The following is a 20,996-nucleotide window of genomic DNA, read 5'->3' on the forward strand; positions in this document are numbered from 1 at the left end:
AGATTAAGGAGGCCATTTGTTGTGGTGAGCACTGGGTGTTGTATGGAAGTGTTGAATCACTATATTATACACCTGATTCTGGGTTACAGTATATATTACCCAACTAGAATTTAAATAACTTTAAAAAGTAAAATCATTACTTGGCATTTGTGTTGTGTTAATGCTCCCTTCTTATTTTATATCCTCTTTATTTTAGCATCTGTTATCAAGTGTCTATATTAGGCAGAGGTCATTTTTCATGTTACTGAATTACGTAATTTGATCAAAAATTTTGGTTCATAATAGTAATAACCAAGCATTTATTATTATTATATCTTTTTCTTCTTTACAGAAAACCTTTCAAATGTTTATTATAACACTATCACAGAAAAACTACACATTGTTTATTATGGTGGTCAATCTTTATTATTTAAAGACACTTAAGTAAGGTGTTATGGAAATTCAGAAATTCTGATTTCTGATTTCTACATCACAAAATGTATTGTGTCAGACATTTGGAAACACTCGCCTGTGCTAAGGCAGTAACAGTGGAAGTGGAGAGGAAAAAAACAAAGATCCTGAAGAGGTAGAGTCATTAGGTTTTCGTGGTTGAGCTGGTGTGAGGAATCGGGGAGAAAGGAATCGAGAACAACTTCTAAGTGCTGGTTTTGTTGACTTGGTTGATGCGGATTTCAGGACAAAATGCGGGGTGGGGAGGTGAGATTGTTGAAGCATAGAAAGTCTGGGGAGCCTGAGTCATTTGTCTAGGGATGGCTTCTGGTGTCTAGAACTCAGCAAAGAGGTTTGTTCTAGAGACAGAGGCTTGAGACAGCAGTGAACAGAAGGGAGTTAGAATCATGGACAAGTCAGTATTTGTTTCCGACTGTTTCAGACTCGTTTAAAACATCTAAAATATAATAGAAGAGTAGGTGTTTGGGAGCAATATGTGATAATTATTTTATAACTTCCCCAACCTTACACATCATCTTAGTCATTTGGCAAACAAAATACGACAGCTGGTCATAGCTTTTAGCCTCTAAAACTTCCAGAATTACAGATTATGTACTTCAAGAAGTAAAACAGAAATGCCTTTTGGTTTTACTTTAAACTGAAACCAAAATTCTAGTAAGGGGACTAAATCTTATTTAACCCTTCCTTTTCCTTTAATTACAACAACATTCACACAAATGGAGAGGAAAAAAACCGATGCAAATGAGTTAAAGCTACTAGGAAATGATAATGATTTTTTAAAATTGAACACCCATGACTATGTTCTGATATGTATGCTAGAGAACTTAGAGTTAAAAGCCAAGGCTCCAGAGTTAGACTAATTGAGACTTGCACCTGACTCCGCTGCTTCCGAGCTGTGTGACCTTAGGTGAGCTGCATGACCACTCTGAGCTTCACTCTCCCTATGTGTAAGATGAGTCATCCTTGACTTCCTCCATTCTCTAAGCTTTCCACCAGTCATACACTGAACAATTTCTTGTATCTGATATCTTCTCTCCAGCCCCACTGCCAATGGCCAAGTCCAGGCTGGGGAAATCTCAATAGCTTCCTACTTGGTGTCCCTGCATTCAGTCTTGCTCTCTTGAAATCCATTCTTAATCCTATAGCCAGAGCAATTGTTTGAAACCCTAAACCTGATCAGGTCACTTGACTATTTGAAAGTCTGCAGTATCTCCCCATTGCTGTTACGGCTCACCACCCACCTTTCCCCCTCAATGGGGTACCTACCAAAACCCTCCCTGAACTCCCCTCTGGCCTCTGGGTCTTTGCACAAATTGAAGACAGCCCCCATCTCCTCCACTCCATGCCTTTAGGCTACCTAACCCCCTTTTATCCTTCAAGCCTCGGTTTGGAGACCACTCAGGGAGACCACTTCTCCCATGCCCTCCCCCCAATCTGAGATTTGTTTCCCTTCATAGATATTCCTATAACACAGTATACTTCTGTCTGTCCTGTTTTCCTCATTGTGTATCAAGTTATTTAATAATTTCTTACTGTAGCAGTCAGCAGTTTATGCAGAAAATAGAAGCTACTCTGTGTATCCTGAGTATTAAGAGTTTTAAGACAGGGAAGTAAGGCATACACAGCCACTGGGGAAGCAAAGATCAAGCAAGCCATTGTTCATGTCCTCAAGAGCCCACTGGGGAAATTACAAAACCCATGAGTCTATAAGGTGCTCCCGCCAACTATTTCAGCCTATAGCACAATATAGACAGTTGTCAAAAAGGGTGTCTGGAAGATGTTTGAACTTTATACTTCTCCGTGCATCTGTTCACTTCTGCCTGTGGAGAATAATTGTCTCTGTCTTCCCACGTCCTCACATAAGAGCCTCTCACCAGATGATCTCTCTTGGAACCATGCAGAGAGGATTCTGGGAAGTGTAGCTACCAACTTCTCTTCTACAAAGCAGGAAGACATCAGAAAAGGATGTCAGTGACGTTCAAGTTCACAACACTCGGCTCAGCACACTTGTCCTACGAAAACAGTTCATTACAGTTACATTAATGACATTGACGATATCGAACTGAATGGGTTTTTGTTTGTTCACGGAGCACCTATGCTCAATTTCCTGTAAAATCACAAAAACTCATAATGCACATTCATTATGGCTGATACAGAGAGTATTATGGCTGTGGCTGAGTTGTTTGTGTGCTTTTGTATGACTGTTAAGTGGATAGGTGAGTCACATCCTTGTGTCCTGCGCATAACCCATTAAAACCAAGAGGCCTCTACAGACCTGGGGAAAAACAGGGCTGTCTTGCACTCCTAGAATTCATTTCTGGCAAAGGTGCTATAAGTCAAGATGATGTAAGCTGAATCAGATTTTCCAGTAGAAGCCAAGCCACATGCATTGCCAACAGCCAAATGACCAATTTTTTTATAGAAAATGATCACAAGTGCAACAATGAACTCAATGCAAATTATGTATCCGCACACGCGTCAGTACAAAACTTCACGAAATGTATAGACACCAACCAGGGCAACATAGAAGCCAATCACTGTAGTACCATAATCAGTTAAACTTTAACACCTTTTTAATCATTTTTGTTATATTTACCAGAATGACTGTAAAGTGAAATTGCATTTTTCAAGGGAAGCTTTCGGTCCATTCTCGTAAGAGTCTTTAAATAGAACTTCGAGGAAATTTAGGAGTTTTCAGTGGTTGCTCAGAAATAAATCCAGGGATATATACCCCTGCTGCTAAGTTGTTAGGACACAAATAATTGTCCATTTAGTATTTGAATTCTGGGTTTTGTTTTTTGAACTGCTACCCAGAAACACCAGCTAATTCCTCACACCCAATCTTATGCCAGGCATGCTTTCTCTAAAAACTTTGCTTTTAAGACACACAGCCTAACCTTTGCAACGAAGTTTCCACCATTTTCTCTCCTATTATATTGTTTCACAGTGGCAGGAGCTCTCCATTTCCGGCCTGGAATTATAGCAAGACTCGTTAATACACATCATTAGGCTGGTCCTGAGTCCAGAATTCATCCCTTTGTAGCTACAGTTGAATAGAACCCTCTAGGGGAGAAATGTACTTTCCATTTTAAAAAAAGGAGGGAGGGGGAGCTCTAAAAGAGTGAGTAGTTAGAATATATTTAAGTTAAAGAGCTGCTGCTTTTCTCCCTAAGCATGCTGGAACATAGAGATCCAAATTCATGATAGTCTTCCAAAACAGCTGTTGCGGTCGAAGCATTTCTGAATTGTGAATTGTCTACAGAAGTGGTGTAATCAAGGTGATCAGTTTCCTCCACTCTGTGCTCCCAGGACATTTTTCACGTGTCTGTGGCCTTTCTTTTCTTCCTCTTTCTGTCTCCCCCTCCCCCACTTTAGCTGCTGGAGTCCAGTCTTTCCTCCTCCTCTGCCGCTGCCTTTGTGCTGCAGGCAAACAGGAGGGGTCCATGCGGGCAGACGTGAGTGCCAGGGGCAGGGACGGTGGAGGCGGACCAGGGCAGCCGGGACAGGGAAGGGAGGCAGAGGTGGAGCACAGCAGGAAGGCAGATCCCAAACCCAAGCCACAGAACAATAACCCTGCACTGACAAACATGACCTTTGTGTTCCCCAAAGTCACGGACGAGACTAGTTTTACAGAGTCTCTGGTAACCTCCATGTTCTCATCTGTGAAATGAGTGGGCTGCATGCTTTGGCTATGTCATGGGTATTGTCTGCCTGCTGAAAGAAACAGTGACATAATTTACTAAGCCATTAAAGTGTAAATATGTGCCACAGGCCAGAGTGAATATAGGTAGAGAGAGCAAACACCCATTTGAGTTCTAATACCATTTGCTGAAGATGAAGATACTGGGTCTGATTGGACACCTTCTGGGAAGCTGTGGTGCCAGAGGTGGAATTTCCAGGGACAACGGAACAATGAGAGAAAGAAAGACAACCTAGAAGCTTCTAATTCAGCTGGTCACATCCTTTAAAGCTCTGGAAAATGTTGGTCCTCGTTAAATGAGCTCGTCCATTCTGCCCTGAACATCTTCCTCATACCACCTCTTCCCCTCCCAAGTTGTCACATCATGTCGACCCTATTGACTTTCTGGAATTCTCTCCAGGATGGAAACTTTCCTAACTGACTTCCATGACATAGTGATTTTTCCTGCTGAAAGCACCCATATTCAAAACCCAAAGCCCTTACCCCTTCCTGAGTACATCAGAGCCCCTGATCTGAGGCCAGGATGTAATGCGTGTTGATATGGACTCAATGCTCTTGAAGGCTGTCCAGGCTTTGTTTTCCCATTGTGATCTTGGGGTGTTCAATTTAGACCATAAACTCTTAGAAGGAAGCTGCCACGTCTATTTACTTCATCTGATTTGGCTCTGAATTTGTGCACAAAACAGGCTGTCTTCGGATTAACTGTTGAAGGAAAAAGATGTCCTCAGGCTTAATAATGGTTGATCACAGCTCATATCCTTCAGAATTGTGGCTGTAGAGATGATCGCTGCAGACTTTCTTGCCGTCGCACTCTATAAATGAAAGCATGACAGAGGTCCCACGGACAGGAGGTGGGGCCCTGTTGCCCAGAGCTGTGGTCCGGGGGTCTTGGGTAGTCCCATGTTGGAGCTATTCTCCTCCTCTTCTTTGTTTTCTTCCTTCCAAGAGAGGAAGTATCCATCTGTGCTTCTGTGGGCCATTCTTCCTTGATTTGGCTGTACTCTGGAGTTTCTTCAGGAAAGATAGAGCCAAATCATGTTTCTTGTCTGAGAGGCTGAGATTACTCGAGATGCTGATAGGAAGAAGAGAGGCCGATGAGAGTCCTTTCTTTGCAACTGGAAAATGTGAGATGAGGGAAGCATGAAAGAACTCATTCTGGGATTATAGTAAATAGAAGGGGGAGAAGAAAATAAGCCCTATAACCCAAGCTGCTGAGGACGAACAGTGGATCCCTAGATAGAACCAGAGACAAGAGACCTGAGTCATTAGGCCAACCTCTTCCGTTTATATGATCTTGAAATCCAGAGAGGAGTAGTGACTTCCTTTCTTATGTTAGTGAAAGTCTCTGTGTTTAGATTCAATCTGATCTTTTGTGGTTCTACTAGAGATATAATCACTTTAATTCCAAAACCATAGCGTTTCTTTTAGGGTCCCAAGGAGCCAAGAAATGTGGGCCAATATTGCCTACCCCACACCCATCTGCATCAGCCCCATATCCAAAGTCCCAACAAGTTAGGTCAGCAAGAAAATAGATAAATTTCAGCCTACTAAATAATCACAAGATATGCATTTTAAATTCCCAGGCCAGAAAGCTCATACTATAATCCAGAAGAAAGAAATTTAGCAGAAACAAAGGCTGACTAAGAAAGAAAAAATAAATTCCAGATTTCATGTCCATATAAACCAAAGAGTATCTCATTGATGTAAACAAAGTATATATGTTTTCCCTAATCATGCTTTTATATTTGTTTCCTTTCTGGTGATCATTTCCAACCAGCTGATCCCATGGTTCATGAAAACCCAGATCTAAGATTGACTAGCCTCTACTTTCAAAATCAGGGCCCTTAAGACCTTCTTCTGTAGAAATTCTGGAGTCTCCACTGTAAGGAAAACATATGACACAGTCCAGTGTCCTAGGGAAGGACTGTGCTCCTTTGGGCAGACCGTCTGAGAAACATTCATAGAAACTCAAGATATTTGTGCCATTAGGGCCAACCTATGAAAATTGGAGGGACTCTCCATGCTCCTGTCATTAAACAATATAACCCCTAATAATGATGGAAACCCCCTAATGCTGGTTAACAGAGAGCAGGAGCTATTATGAAATTCCCCCAGTGACCTCAAGACTCCTGCCTTCTATCCTGTTCTTCAGCACAGCACCCAACTTGGCTCTTCCTCTAACTCTCCTAATGACATCTGTAGAGAAGAAGCTTTTACTCTGTCCTGCCGCATAAGAGGGCATGTTGCCCATTGGAAATTTACTCCAGGGTGCTAGGCGGTAAGAGGCGCGGGGTTAACTCTCATTGTGTGGCACTCTAGAACCTCGATTCTACAATGTCTTTGGGACGGAGGAGTGCTCTGTAAATCAAGCCCTTCTCCATTTGTCAGCCCTGTGTCAGCGTTTGCTGAGGCCTGAAGTCAAAGGCAAGTTGGAACAGTGTGGAGCCTTTGGCAAAGGGCTTGTTCCCCCATCTCCGGCTCCCCATTCGAATGAAACAATTCTAGGGTGAGGTTGGCCCTAGGAGTTTTTTCTCTGACTCATATTCCCTTGGTGCTTTTCACACACTCAGAATGCAACCACTCTGAGTACCTCATAGCCCTGGGCAGAGAGAGGCCAGGGTTCAGGCAAAGCCCTACTGGGGCCCACTCCCAAGGCTGAGAAGACAAATAGAGAGGCGTCTCTCCATGCTGATTTCTTTCATCACCCCAAGCTATTTGGGGACACCATTGCCACACACTTGGTGAAGAGGCCACAAACAGGTTCTAGCTCTCCAAGACCAGAATAGGCCTACTGAAGATTCTTTTATTACACTTGTGCCTATTTAATGGAAATATTAAAATAATTTTCTGTTCCTTCCCATTGCTAAAACCAGGAAGGAATATCCCTTTTGTAGTCAAAGTAATAATTTGTTATCATGCAAGAAATTATTTTTGTTATCACATTCATCAGTAGAAACCAAAGCTGAGAGAGAATTGGGCCAGGCAGTGTGGGATGCAGGTTGTCTTGGTGTCTGCCCTTGTGGCTAAAAAAGGGAGCAAGGGGACCCTTCCTCCACAGAGACATGGGCTAACAGGAGGACACCGGTCCTAGCCCAGAAAAGCAGCTTGACTCTGGGAGCATCTTGTCCCAACTTTCCTCTTTGAATATCTGATTCAGCACACATTTCCTCTCTTGGCACAGGGTACAAAGATGATGCCGATGTAATACCCATCTTCAGGCCACTCACAGTTCAGTGAGTGTGGGGTGGGGGGTGCGTACCCAGAACATCTTCCATGTGATGGGTAAGTCCTGAGGCAGATCTCTTCAGGGCGTGCTGGTTTTCCTCTCCCAAAGACACGGGCTGAACATATCATGAACACAGGCACACATGTACACACGTGTGGGCACCACACACACTCACTCAGAACATAATCTCTGTGTGGTTAAATGTCCCCGTTCATGACTAGAATACCAGGAATAATGCAGGGGGAGCGAGAGAAGTTCTGGCCGCACTAAGAAGGGGAATTTGCACAAAAGCCACCTGTGTTCTGCCACTTTCCTGGAGGTGTTCCTACTCCTGAAATTTCACAAGCCCCAGCTCAGTCTGAAACAAATAAGTGAGTGTACAAATCCCGTAAAATGCACAGCACACTGCCTCCATGTGGCAGCTGTCCTAGCCTCTCACACTCCCTGGGGAACAGAGACAACAGCTTGTCAGCTCTCCTGAACTCAGGATTTCCAAATCCTCTGCCCTCCCCCTCCTTGGCTGGTCTTCTGTGACTAAAGCCTCTGTCTTACTATACCTTAAGAGCTGTTTGAAGAAAATGAAGGATTGGGGTCTTATGGGAAAGCCAACGTGGAGTCCATAAAGATGATGATGCCAGGTGGCATTCATTCACTAACTTGTTTGTTCATTATGTCTGCATTTCACAGTTCTACTGGGTGTATACTCTGGGTTAATATGTTGGTGCAAAAGTCAAGGATGTGCAGAAGACAAAGACGAATAAAATGTGCCCGCCATTCAAGGAGTTTGCCATAGCCAACCGTTCAAGGAGGAATGTTTAGCAACAGTTCAAGGAGGAATGATGTAAGAACTTTAATTTAAAAAAATGTACCAGTAGAATTTCTAGCAAACTTGGGCATTCTTCCTTATTTCCTCTACTCATAAAAATACTAGCTAAACAAAGGAACAAGAGAAAAAACTCAAACCCAGAGAGATTGGAAAGTGAGAACCAATGTCACAATGGCCCAAGAGGTTCTTCAGGCCTGCATACAGGCCCCAGGGACCATGGACTGGTTTTTCATGTCTACACTGCTATCAGTTAAATGGTCTTGAGCATGTATGAATTTGGAAACTATAGTTGAATCCCCCTCCATAAAGCCTAGTGACCTGAAGGGCTTCCCAGCCCCTGAAAGGGAACTAGAAAAATTTCATCCATCAACCTTGGTATATGTGCTGCCGAAGCCATCAACCTTGGAAGGGGCAAAGAAACTTGACATCCCATTGAGGCCTTCTGGAGTTCAAACAAACAAACAGAAGTCATCGATGAGAAGGCGAAACTCTGGGCCTGTGCTGTGTCAGGGTGTGAGAGCTAGATGTATGCAATATATACAGACAGAAAACCCAAACCAGGGTATCACCATAACATAAAACATACATGTGGGGCACCTGGGTGGCTCAGTTGGTTGGGTGGTTGATTTCAGCTCAGGTCATGATCTCAGGGTCATGAGATCGAGCCCCACATTGGGCTCTGTGCTGTGCATGGAGCCTGCTTGGTATTCTCTCTTTCCCTCTTCCTCTGCCCTCTACCCCCTCCCATGAGTGTGTTCATGCTCTCTGTCTCCAAAACAAACAAACAAACAAACAAACAAAAACCATATATTCTACACCATCAAAACCCCTGTGGATCCACTGGAAGCAATCGAAAAGTCACTTTGTAGAAGCACCAAACCCAGATTAGGCAGGATTCCCCCAGGAGGAAAAAAGTTGTGCTAAGGATAAGCTCATAACCAAAATTTATAAACCACGTGATGAGACAAACAACCATGGGGTGAGGAAGTGTATATGGGTGTTAAGCACATGCAGCAAACAGACTTAGCATCTCAAGCACAAGAATAATTACACAACCTGAAAAAGATGATAATGTATGGATATTTAAATTGATCAGACAGATCAATGAAGAAATGGAAGCTGTAATCACAGCAGAAGACAGTTTGAAACATAAAAATAAATTCAATAAAGAACCACATAACATTTTTACAAGTGAAAAATACAGCCCCTGAAAATTAAAAACTCAATGGACAGGTAAATAGTTGATTTGTTTGGTATAACCACATGGGAAAGGAGTATGCCATCATCTTGAAAGTTGAGCATTCCCATATTCTGTATCTCAATAATTCCATTTATTGGAACATAACCAAGAGAAACCCAAGAGACATGAACAGTGATATTTACTGTGGTGCAGTTCATAATAGCAAAAACCTGGAAACAGCTCAAATGCTTGTTGATTAAATATTAGATAGATAAACTGTGATATAATCACATGATAACACAATGGGACATTATGGTGCAGTCAAAACAAATGGATTGCATATACATGCATCACTATGCATGAATCTTAACAACATAATTGTAAAAAAGTACATCCCAGAAGACTATTTTAGCACAGAACCATTTTTACAAAGTTACACTATTTGGGGCGCCTGGGTGGCTCAGTGGGTTAAAGCCTCTGACTTTGGCTCAGGTCATGAACCCAGGGACCCAGGATCAAGCCCTGCATCAGGCTCTCTGCTCTGCGGGGAGCCTGCTTCCTCCTCTCTCTCTCTCTCTCTGCCTCTCTACCTACTTGTGATCTCTGTCTGTCAAATAAATAAATAAAATCTTAAAAAATTAAATAAAGTTATGCCAGTTTTTTTTTAAAAAGTTGAATACTGTGCTTTCTAGGAATCCATATATTGTTAAAGTAGGATTTTAAAAAATTTTAAGTAGAGGAATGATAAGCACAAGGTTTAGAGTCGAGATTTCCTTGGATGAGAGGAAACCACTGGGACAAAAGTAGGTGGAAGTACATAAGCAGATTTATATTGCTAACATTCTAGTGCCTTCGTTTTTTATTATATTATTAATGAATAGATCTATATCTGAACAAGCATAAGAGGGCCATGTATTAACATAGGAAGATAGTACGTAATGAACCAAGGATTAACATCAATCTGTGTACCTGAGTTTTTTTAAAATCTGTAGTCAGCTAGACACAGCTGAAGACGCCTGGAGAACAGAAGGGTAATCAAAATTACACGTTCAGAGATAAGAGATGAAATAGGGATCAGGAGTGAAATACAACAGGGTGTCTGGGTTGCTCAGTTGGTTAAGCATCTGCCCTTGGTTCAGCTCATGATCCCAGAGTCCAGGAATGGAGCTCCGAGTTGGTCCCCTGCTCAGCAGCAGGGAGCCTGCTTCTCTCTCTCCCTCTGCCCCTCCCCAGCCCCCAGCTCATGCACTCTCTCTCTCTCTCAACTAAATAAATAAAATCTTTTTTTTTAAAGTGAAATACAAGGAGGGAAATACAGAAAGGCAGTTGGGATTTGGAAACTAGGATGAGCAGGTGAAACCCACATTTATTAGACATTCCAGAAAGCATGATCTCGAGAATAAAGGGAGAGAGGAGATGTTCAAGGAGATTATGGCTGAGAATTTCCCTGAAGAAAAACATAAGACTCTAGATTGAAGAAATATACAAAGTTCCAAACAGGGTAAGTAAAAGGCGGTACTAACTTAAATGTTTAGTAGTGATTTTAAAGGGCATCAGAGATGAAGAGAAAATCTTCAGAGGAAAGATAACACACCCCTCCACGCAAAGGCAACTTGAACAATAAAGAAACATTATCAGCTGTAAGAGCCCAAAGAAAGAAATGATTAATTGCCCCTATGAATGAGGTACAGTGTAGCGGGGGGTATATTTGCAGTTGAGCACAGACAGACTTTGCGAAGGAGAAAAAGGAGGAGGCATTTCATGAATAGTTAATGGCGTGAACAGCACATACTGGTTTGTTCAGACCCTCCAAAGTAGAGTCTTGGAGGCTAAGAGCAGTTTGGGATATTATGGAATTAAAAAGGCCCAAGCCATTCATTCCAAGGTCATTAGTCTGCATTGTTTTTTTGCCTTTTATCCAGTTCGCCAGCGTGGCCTATGGCACAGTGGGGAAACAGTCTGGCTCAACACCATCTGCAAATATTCTTACTGTACCAGCCTTTCAAAGCACTACAACCTTTTTTTTTTTCTTTTTAAGATTTTATTTATGGGGCGCCTGGGTGGCTCAGTCATTGGGCATCTGCCTTTGACTCTGGTCAAGATCCCGGGGTCCTGGGATCGAGCCCCGCATCAGGCTCCCTGCTCAGTGGGAAGCCTGCTTCTCCCACTCCCCTGCTTGTATTTCTTCTCTCACTGTATCTCTCTCTATTAAATAAATAAATAAAATCTTTTAAAAAAAGATTTTATATGGGGGCACCTGGGTGGCTTAGTGGGTTAAAGCCTCTGTCTTCAGCTCAGGTCATGATCCTGGGGTCCTGGGATCAAGCCCCACATCGGGCTCTCTCCTCAGCGGGGAGCCTGCTTCTCCCTCTCTCTCTCTCTCTCTGCCTGCCTCTCTGCCTACTTATGATCTCTCTCTGTGTCAAATAAATAAATAAATAAATAAAGTCTTTTAAAAATATATATTTTATTTGTTTATTTGAAAGCGAGAGAGAGAGCACAGGCAGCAGGGGTCGGGCATGCGGAGAAAGACTCACTGCTAAGCAGAGAGCCTGCCATAGGCCTCCATCCTGGGAGCCCGGAATCAAGACCTGAGCTGAAGGCAGATGCTTAACCAACTGAGCCATCCAGGCGCCCCTCAAAATTAAAATCTTGACTGCAATAAAAGATTCAGAATATCTGAAGGGGGTTTTTAACTTGAGGCTTTAGAAATATAGCATATAAGTTTAGATGAAAATGACTGGCTCTGTACAACTAATTATATATACTATCCTTTATAAATTAAGGTTATCCCTATAATAAACCCAAAGGTAGATTTATGATTAATTCCAGGCTTCCTCATGAAGGAACTGGTGAAACTCAGCCTGCGGTTCCCCAGCTTTGTCAAGATCCTCTCCTTCCTTCCTCCTGGCCCTACCTTGCCCGCTAATCCTGTTCTGGGCCCTATGATGATAGTCCCCCTCAGTCTGCCCCAGACTCAGCATTTCCATACATTAGATTAGAATACTTTCAACAACTGGAAGAAAATGATCATTTCCCTGTCTGCAGTTTCTTAGGTCCTCATTTCAACACAAATGTAACAATTGTATTTTTATAGATCCGGTTTGTGATCCTATTTTGTATCTCACACTTGGGCGCAGTGCTGGAACAAAGGAAACTTAAGTTCTGGTGTGTTCTTTGTATTATCCCATGAATGGCTTCTTGCTCCCCTGGTGTTCCACGGGGCGGTCAAAGAGGTTCTATGGGGGTTTCCTTGACTTCTGTCAGGATCAAATTGACTTTGAAGCTGAGTACCACCCAGGTTGAGTACTGCTGTGTCGCAGTCACTGACCATTCCAACTAATAGAGACACTGCGTCGGCACCAGGAAAATTCCAGAAAGGCTGGGGAACTGCTTATATAGTATGACACAAGGACCCATCCCCAACAAATCTCTTCTGTCCAGTTTCTGACTTTAAATTCTTGCTACTTGAGCCAATGGGGGATGGGACCACCTTGTAACTTTACAAGCACTACCTCAGAGATATTGCTGATTCCATTCCAGACCATGGCAATAAATAGAATATTGCCCTAAAGTGAGTCAAATAATTTTTTTGGTTTCCCAGTGCATATAAAAGTTATGTTTACATTGTTCTGCAGTCTGTTAAGAGTGCAATAGCATTATGTCTAAAAAGACAATGTAAATACCTTAGTTAAAATACACTTTATTGCTAAAAAAACATTAACCATCATCTGAGCTCACCGTGAATTGTAATCTTTCTGCTGGTGGAGGGTCTGGACTCGATGGTGGTGGCTGCCGACTGTGCGGGACAGTGGTTGCTGGAAGTTGGGGGGGCTGTGGTCAATTCTTAAAAGAAGACAACAGTGAAGTTTGAGACATTGATTGACTTTTCCTTTCTTGAAAAGTTTCTCTATAGCATGCAATTCGGGGTCCTAGAGGTCTAGCTTTCAGCCTGTCTTGGCTTTCGAAATGCTTTCCACCCTGAACTGAACCATTTCTAGCTCTCAATTTAAAGCGAGAGACACATAACTCTTTTCACTTGAACGCTTAGAGGCCATTGTAGGGTTACTAATCGGCTGAATTTCAGTGTTGCTGTGTCTCTGAAAATAGGGAGGCCCCAGGAAAGGGAGAGAAATGGGGGAAGAGCCAGTCGGTGGAGCAGTGAGAACGTTAACATTTATCAATCACAGTCTTACACAGGCGTGGTTCATGGCACCCCCAAACAATACAGTAGTAACAATGATCCCTGCTCACTGTAACAAATAGAGTACTGATGACAAAGTTGGGATATTGTAAGAATCATCAAAATGTGAAGTAGAGGGGCACCTGGGTGGCTCAGTGGGTTAAGCCGCTGCCTTCGGCTCAGATCGTGATCCCAAGGTCCTGGGATCGAGTCCCACATCGGGCTCTCTGCTCAGCGGGGAGCCTGCTTCCTCCTCTCTCTCTGCCTGCTTCTCTGCCTGCTTGTGATCTCCGTCTGTCAAATAAATAAATAAAATATTTAAAAAAAAAATGTGAAGTAGAAACATGAAATGAGCAAATGTAGGAAACATGGCGCCAATAAACTCTCTTGATACAGAATTGCCACAAACCTACAATTTGTAAAATAAGGATAATAAGAAGAATTTAAAAAATAAAAACAAACAAAAAACAGTGTGTATGAAGCGCAGTAAAATGAAACACAATAAAAGGAGGTATGCTTGTATGTTAAAGCCTGTTATGTGCCACTTAAACTCGCCTTTTTCCCCACGGCTAATAGAAGCTGGAATTTTAGCAACTCTAAGCCCTTTGAAAGGTTTATTTAGTTAGTTGAGTGAGAGAGAGCGTGCACATGAGTGGGAGGGGCAGAGGAACGGGGAGAGAGACCCTCAGCAGGCTCTGTTGAGCGTGGAGTGGGACGCGGGACTCTACCTTACAGCTCTGAGATCATGACCTGAGCCAAATGCAAGAGTCAGACGCTTAACGACTGAGCCACCCAGGTGCCCAAGTCTGCCACAGGAACAAAAGTTCTGTAACTCCGTACAGTGACAGGTGTTAACTAGATTTATTGTGGTGATCATTGTGCAACATAAACGAATTATCAAACCATTATGCTGTATACCTGCGACTAATATAATGTTGTATGTCAATTATATCTCAATAAAAAAAGAGAGAGAAAAAGAAATCTGGACCAGTGGCCTCACTGAACACACCATAAAATTTAAGACTTAAAAAGAACTTAAGAAAGGATCTGTTCCAGCTTACCCTTTTTGGTTTACAAGCAAAGGAACTACGGTCTGGACAGGCAAATGATGATGATTCACATATTTCCGGATTTCGCTTGCTAATATTTTGTGAAGGATTTTTGACTTTATGTTCCTGAGAAACTTGGTTCTAGTTTTCTTGTACTGTCTTTTCTAGTTTTGGTATCAGGGTGGTTTTGAATTTAGGAGAATAAAATGAGATGGGACGTGTTCCTTCTTTTTCTAATCTGTAAAATATTTGTTGAACTCCCCATAGTGTTTTTTCTTTGGCTGTTTTTTAGAATTCATATATGAAATTGTGTGGGTCTGGGATCTTCATTACAAGATGATTTTTAATGACACATTCAACTTATTTAGTACTTACAGGGTAATTCAGATTTTCTATTTCTTTTTGTGTCCATTTTGATAATTTGTCTTCAAGAAACTTGTCTATTTCATTAGGTTATTAAATTTATGCCAATAAAGTATTTGTAATTATGTCTCATTATCCTTTTATAATTTCTAGTACTTTTGTGATGTTCTCTCTTTCATTCCCAATATTAGACACAATATTATTTGTGTCTTTTCTTTATCAGACTGGCCAGAAGTTTTCCAATTTTATTGATCATTTCAAAGAAATCACTTCTTATGTCATTGATTTTTTTTCTTTTGTACATCATAAACTTCCACTTTTCTATTTATAAGTTTATTTTTTTTTTTTAGTAATCTCCATGCCCAACATGGGGCTTGAACTCAGGACCTCAAGATCAGAGCCAGCCAGGTGCCCCATTTAACTTACACTTTTTATTATTTCCTTTCTTCTATTCACTTTGTTTCTTGTTTTCAAAATGGAAGTGTAGATCACCCCACACCTTCTTTTCTATTATAAGCATTTAAAGCTAAATTTCTTTTTAAGTCCTGCATTAGTGACACCCCCACAGACTTTTATGTAATGTTTTCATTTTCATGTAATTAAAATTTTTTTCTAATTTCTTCTGTGATTTCTTCTTTAGAAATATGTTGTTTAATTTTCAGATATTTGGGGGATTTTTCAAATATCTCTTTGTTATTGAACTGCAACTTCAATTTTGTGATCAGATAACATAATTTCAGCCCCATTAAATATGTTAAGAACTATTTTATAGCCCACCATAATTGATCTTGATGAATATTCCATGTGTACTAAGAAAGAATGTGTATTCTCCACCGTTGGATGTATTGTTTGGAAAACATCAGTCCAGTTGTGTCTGTGGCTAGCACTCTCAAGGGTTCCTCCATTCTTAGTGATTATCTGTTTACTTGTTCTGTCAGTCACTGAGAAAAGAGCTCAAAATCCTACCATTGTTGTGGATTTACTATTTCTCTCTTCAGTCCCAGCAGGTTTGCCTAATGTATCTTGAAAGTCTGTCATTAGGCACATAGAAATTTAGAATTATACTTTTTTAAAAATGAATTTGCACCATTATAATTTTGAAACATCCCTTTTAATCTCTTGTAATATTCCTTGTCCTGAAATCTACTTTGTCTGTCATTAATATAGCCAGCTCAGCCTGCCTATGAGTAATGTTTACATGGGATATATTTCTCCATACTTTCAGTTTTAACTTTTTGATTTTTTAAAAGATTTATTTATTTATTTGAGAGAGAGAATGAGAGCAGGAAGAGCGACAGAGGGGGAGAGAGAGAGAGAATCCCAAGGAGACTCCCCACTAAGCATAGAACCCAATCTGGGGCTTAACCTCATGACCCCCCGTCACAACCCGAGCTCAAACCAAGAGTCAGGGACTTAACCAATTGAGCCATCCAAATGCCTCCATTTTAAAAATAACATTATACCGGGGCTCCTGAGTAGCAAAGTCAGTTAAGCATCCAACTCTTGATTTCAGCTCAGGTGATGATCTCAGTGTTGTGGGATCGGGCCCACATCTTCAGTGCAGAGCCTACTTGTCCCTCTCCCTCTGCTTCTCCCCCCGCTCACAAGCATGTGCGCTCGCACTCTCTCTCTCTCTCTCTCTGTGTCAAATAATTAAATAAATATCTTTAAGAAATAAAAATAAATTAAAAAATAAAAACAACATTGTATTGACAGAATGGGAGAAGATATTTGCAAATGACATATCAGATAAAGGGTTAGTATCCAAAATCTATGAAGAACTTATCAAATTCAACAACCAAAGAACAAATAATCCAATCAAGAAATGGCAGAGGACATGAATAGACATTTCTGCAAAGACGACGTCCAGTTGGCCAACAGACACATGAAAAAGTGCTCAGCATCACTTGGCATCAGGAAAATACAAATCAAAACCACAATGAGATACCACCTCACGCCAGTCAGAATGGCTAAAATTAACAAGTCAGGAAACGACAGATGCTGGCGAGGATGCGGAGAAAGGGGAACCCTCCTACACTGTTGGTAGGAATGCAAGCTGGTGCAGCCACTCTGGAAAACAGCATAGAGGTTCCTCAAAAAGTTGAAAATAGAACTACCCTATGACCCAGCAATCACACTACTGGGTATTTACCCTAAAGATACAAATGTAGTGATCCGAAGGGGCACGTGCACCCAAATGTTTATAGCAGCAATGTCCACAATAACCAAACTATGGAAAGAACCTAGATGTCCATCAACAGATGAATGGATAAAGAAGATGTGGTATAGATATGGATATAGATACAATGGAATACTATGCAGCCATCAAAAGAAATGAAATCTTGCCATTTGCAATGACATGGATGGAACTAGAAGGTATTATGCTGAGAGAAATAAGTCAATCAGAGAAAGACAATTATCATACGATCTCCCTGATATGAGGAATGTGAGAGCAAAGTGGGAGGTTTGGAGGGTAGGGAAGGAAAAAACTAAATGAGATGGGATTGGGAGGGAGACAAACCATAAGAGACTCCTAATCTCACAAAAGAAACTGAGGGTTGCCAGGAGGAGGGGGGCAGGGAGAGGGTGGTTGGGTTATGGACATTGGGGAGGGTATGTGCTATGATGAGTGCTGTGAAGTATGTAAGCCTGATGATTCACAGACCTGTACCCCTGGGGCTAGTAATACATTTTATGTTCATTAAAAAATTAAAATTAAAAAAAACACTAGAAATGTTTCAACTAAAAAAAAAAACACTGTATTGAGCTATGATTGGCATATAAAAAGATATACATATTTCATGTATACAACCTTTGATGAGTTTAGAGATAAGTTTACACCCATAAAACCATCACCACAGTCTGTGCCATAAATGTATCTATTACCTCCAGCTTTCCTCCCGCCCTCATTATTATTATTATTCTGTGGTAAGAACACTTAACGTAAGATCTTCTCTCTATGCAAATTTCATGTATACAGTATGAACTGTAGGCTCTGTGCTGTATGTAGGTCTCCAGGTGCTGTTCATCTTATATAAATGGAACTTTATACCCTTTGACTAATACCTGCCTGTTTCCTCCTCCCCCTCCCCCCATAGGCTCTGCCAACAACCACTATACTCCTGCTTTTTTGGGTTTGATTATTTAATTTTTTTAAGATTTTTTTATTTATTTGACAGAGAGAGAGCACAATCAGGGAGAGAGCCAGGCTCCCTGCTGAGCAAGGAGCCAGACATGGGACTCGATTCCAGGGCCCTGGGATCATGACCTGAGCTGAAGGCAGAGGCTCAACAGACTGAGCCACCCAGGCACCCCCCTCCTTCTTTTCTTCTCATTCATCTACCCTTGTCCCACTAGAACCGTGTATCCAGTTGTTGAAAAAAGTTATAAGAAAGCAAGTCCGATTCCCTAGGTCCTGAGTTACAACCCTTTGGAGAAGCCAATTTCCCAAGAATCTTAAGAGCTGCACTTTCTAATATGGTAGCCACGGTCATATGTGTCTATTAAGCTCTTGAACTACAGTTAGTCCTAACTGAGATGTGCTATAAACATGAAATACACACCAGATACATTAGACTTAGTATGAAACAATATGGAAAATACGTCATCAATAAATTTTGCATTAACATAATATAATATATTTTAATATAATATAAATTTTATATTAACATGTTGAAATGATAATACTTTTTATATATTAGGTTAAAGTGTGGCATTAAGACTAATTTCTCCTGTTTCTTCTAACGTTTTAAGTAAGGCTACTAGAAAATTTTAAATTATGAAAAAAAAGAAAAAAATTTAATTATGAATATGGCTCACTTTATATTCCTGTTACACAGCACTGCTCTCTAGAGTATCAAATTTAATACATTTTGGTAATAATAATAAATCAATAAAGAGAAGCATCCTATAATTGGACCCTCATTATCCATTATGTAATTTCGGCTAACTCTTTATTTTTTTCACCAGTCTTCCCCATAGAGTTTTTTTAAAAATCAATCAAGACAAAGTGAATAAATCTTTTTATGTTTTTTTTTCTTTTTTCTTTAAATCCCTTGCGATTTGGTGGGGAAGGAAGAGGAGGGGGCAGGAGGCAGGATATGGTAGCAAAGATGGAGACTTTGGAGAAATTTGGATTTGTTTGCCGTGAAGGACAGGGAAATTTAGCCAGGAGCCAGCTGTTCATTAGAAAACCATTGCAAATGCACCTGTCTGCATCTATAGCTTCCTCATCTGTGCTTATGCTGAAGGTAAAGACATGCATATACACATATAATAGACTATGTTAGGTAATTTTTCTTCTGGTTGTGTTTTCTGTATTATTACTATCATTGGTATTGTGTCTCCTTCCCTTTCTGTCTCTTGCAATCTTTGTGAACCAGAAACATGTTTCCCTCAAGCTACAGTGGCTACAGAAATGACAAGGCTTGTAAGAAAGGAATTTGAATATGAGGGAGAGGAGGTGTGGGGGAGGGCCCCAGGGTATGAGAGTGAAAAATACAATTTCTAATTCTCTGGTGAAGAAGTGTTTGGGCCTACAATGACTTCTGTGTCAGAAAGGCTAACTGAGGGACGCCTGGGTGGCTCAAGTTGGTTAAGCAGCTGCCTTCGGCTCAGGTCATGATCCCAGCGTCCTGGGATCGAGTCCCACATCGGGCTCCTTGCTCGGCAGGGAGCCTGCTTCTCCCTCTGCCTCTGCCTGCCATTCTGTCTGCCTGTGCTCACTCTCTCTCCCTCTCTCTGACAAATAAATACAAATCTAAAAAAAAAAAAGAACGAAAGAAAGGCTAACTGAACACATACGTACATACTTACCATAGGAAAAACTCAAACTAAAAAAAGAAAGAGCTCTCAGAATGATAAGGATTGGCTGTCTTTCATTTTGTCCAGAAACACTGCCTTGGGTGAACATAATCTCTTTGGGGAGATATCTCATTTCCTGTAACAGGGAATGGCAACGACGCCATCTTCTCCTCTTCCTCTCTGCCTCCATGAGATGTTTTCTCCTTCATCACAAACATCCAGAACACGGCAGGCATGGGCTCCCTGGGTCTGGGAGGAGACAGCAAGCTACTAGTTGCTACCTAATACCATTGACTATTCTGTGGGCCCACAGCAAGAAGAACTTCCACCAAGTCCATGCTTACATACAGATATGACTACTCCCTAGTGAAAAGCCAGTCTTCACTCAGATTCTCACCATACTCCCTAAGAACTATTGCAAGGCCTCCAATCTCATTGCTCTGCATCCAGCATAGCCCATCTGAGCCACCTATCACAATACCCTGAGTACATTACAGTGTACTTGAGGGATTCTTCCTAGGGATCTGGTCTTATCATGCTTGAAACCCTTCAAACAACCCTAGGTAAGTTTTAGGAGGAAGTGTGAAACTTATACCATGTCTGACAAGGACTTCAACATGTTCAACATGTTCAGCAAGTGGTTCTTATCTATTTCTCCCTCATCATCTCTTCCTGGTACTTTCAGCCTCCCATAAGACCCCTTTCCCTCTTCCTCTGACCTTTTCTGACATTATTCCGTCAACTCAAACTTGCTCAGTTCAAGTTGATAAGCACTAATTTAGCATTTATTATGTCTCAGGCACTGTTCTGAGGCCAACAAGATGAAGAAGACAAGGTCCCTGTCCTCAAGACGATTATAACACCTGAAATGTTCTTTCCTATTCAACCAGCTGATGAACGGTGAGTTGTCTTGAAGGCTCAGTCGTGTCATACCAGCTTCAGTGGCTTTTATGGCCTTGTCAAGATGGAGCTGCCCCTGTGCTTACTTCTATAATATCTAGAACCGTGCTGCACAAAGGGCCAGTCCACCATGAGAAAAGGAGCTTATGCCAGAATTTAAATCAATGTACTACTTCTTTTATTAAGAAAGCCTTAATTTTAAAATGTCAGCTGAACTAAACTATGTACTTAATGATGCTTGCCAGTAAGAAACACTTTGAAGACCAGCAGTTGGTGGATGGACCCCAGAAGGAGAGAATAAAAAAAAGAAAAAGTA

General features: G+C 41.3%; 1 long non-coding RNA gene across 1 annotated transcript; it reads right to left on the reverse strand.

Moving 5' to 3' along the window:
- Positions 1-382: 382 nt before the first annotated feature.
- LOC122914054 lies at positions 383-13,743 on the reverse strand. The gene is made up of 3 exons (XR_006385763.1): positions 13,709-13,743; positions 13,124-13,228; positions 383-2,462 (listed from the first exon to the last, which is right to left on the reverse strand). It is a non-coding gene; the product is annotated as an uncharacterized LOC122914054 (long non-coding RNA).
- Between the last annotated feature and the right edge of the window lie 7,253 nt (positions 13,744-20,996).

The sequence above is a fragment of the Neovison vison genome, chromosome 7 (assembly GCF_020171115.1).
Source record: "Neovison vison isolate M4711 chromosome 7, ASM_NN_V1, whole genome shotgun sequence".
In the NCBI taxonomy this organism is placed as follows: Eukaryota; Metazoa; Chordata; class Mammalia; order Carnivora; family Mustelidae; genus Neogale; species Neogale vison.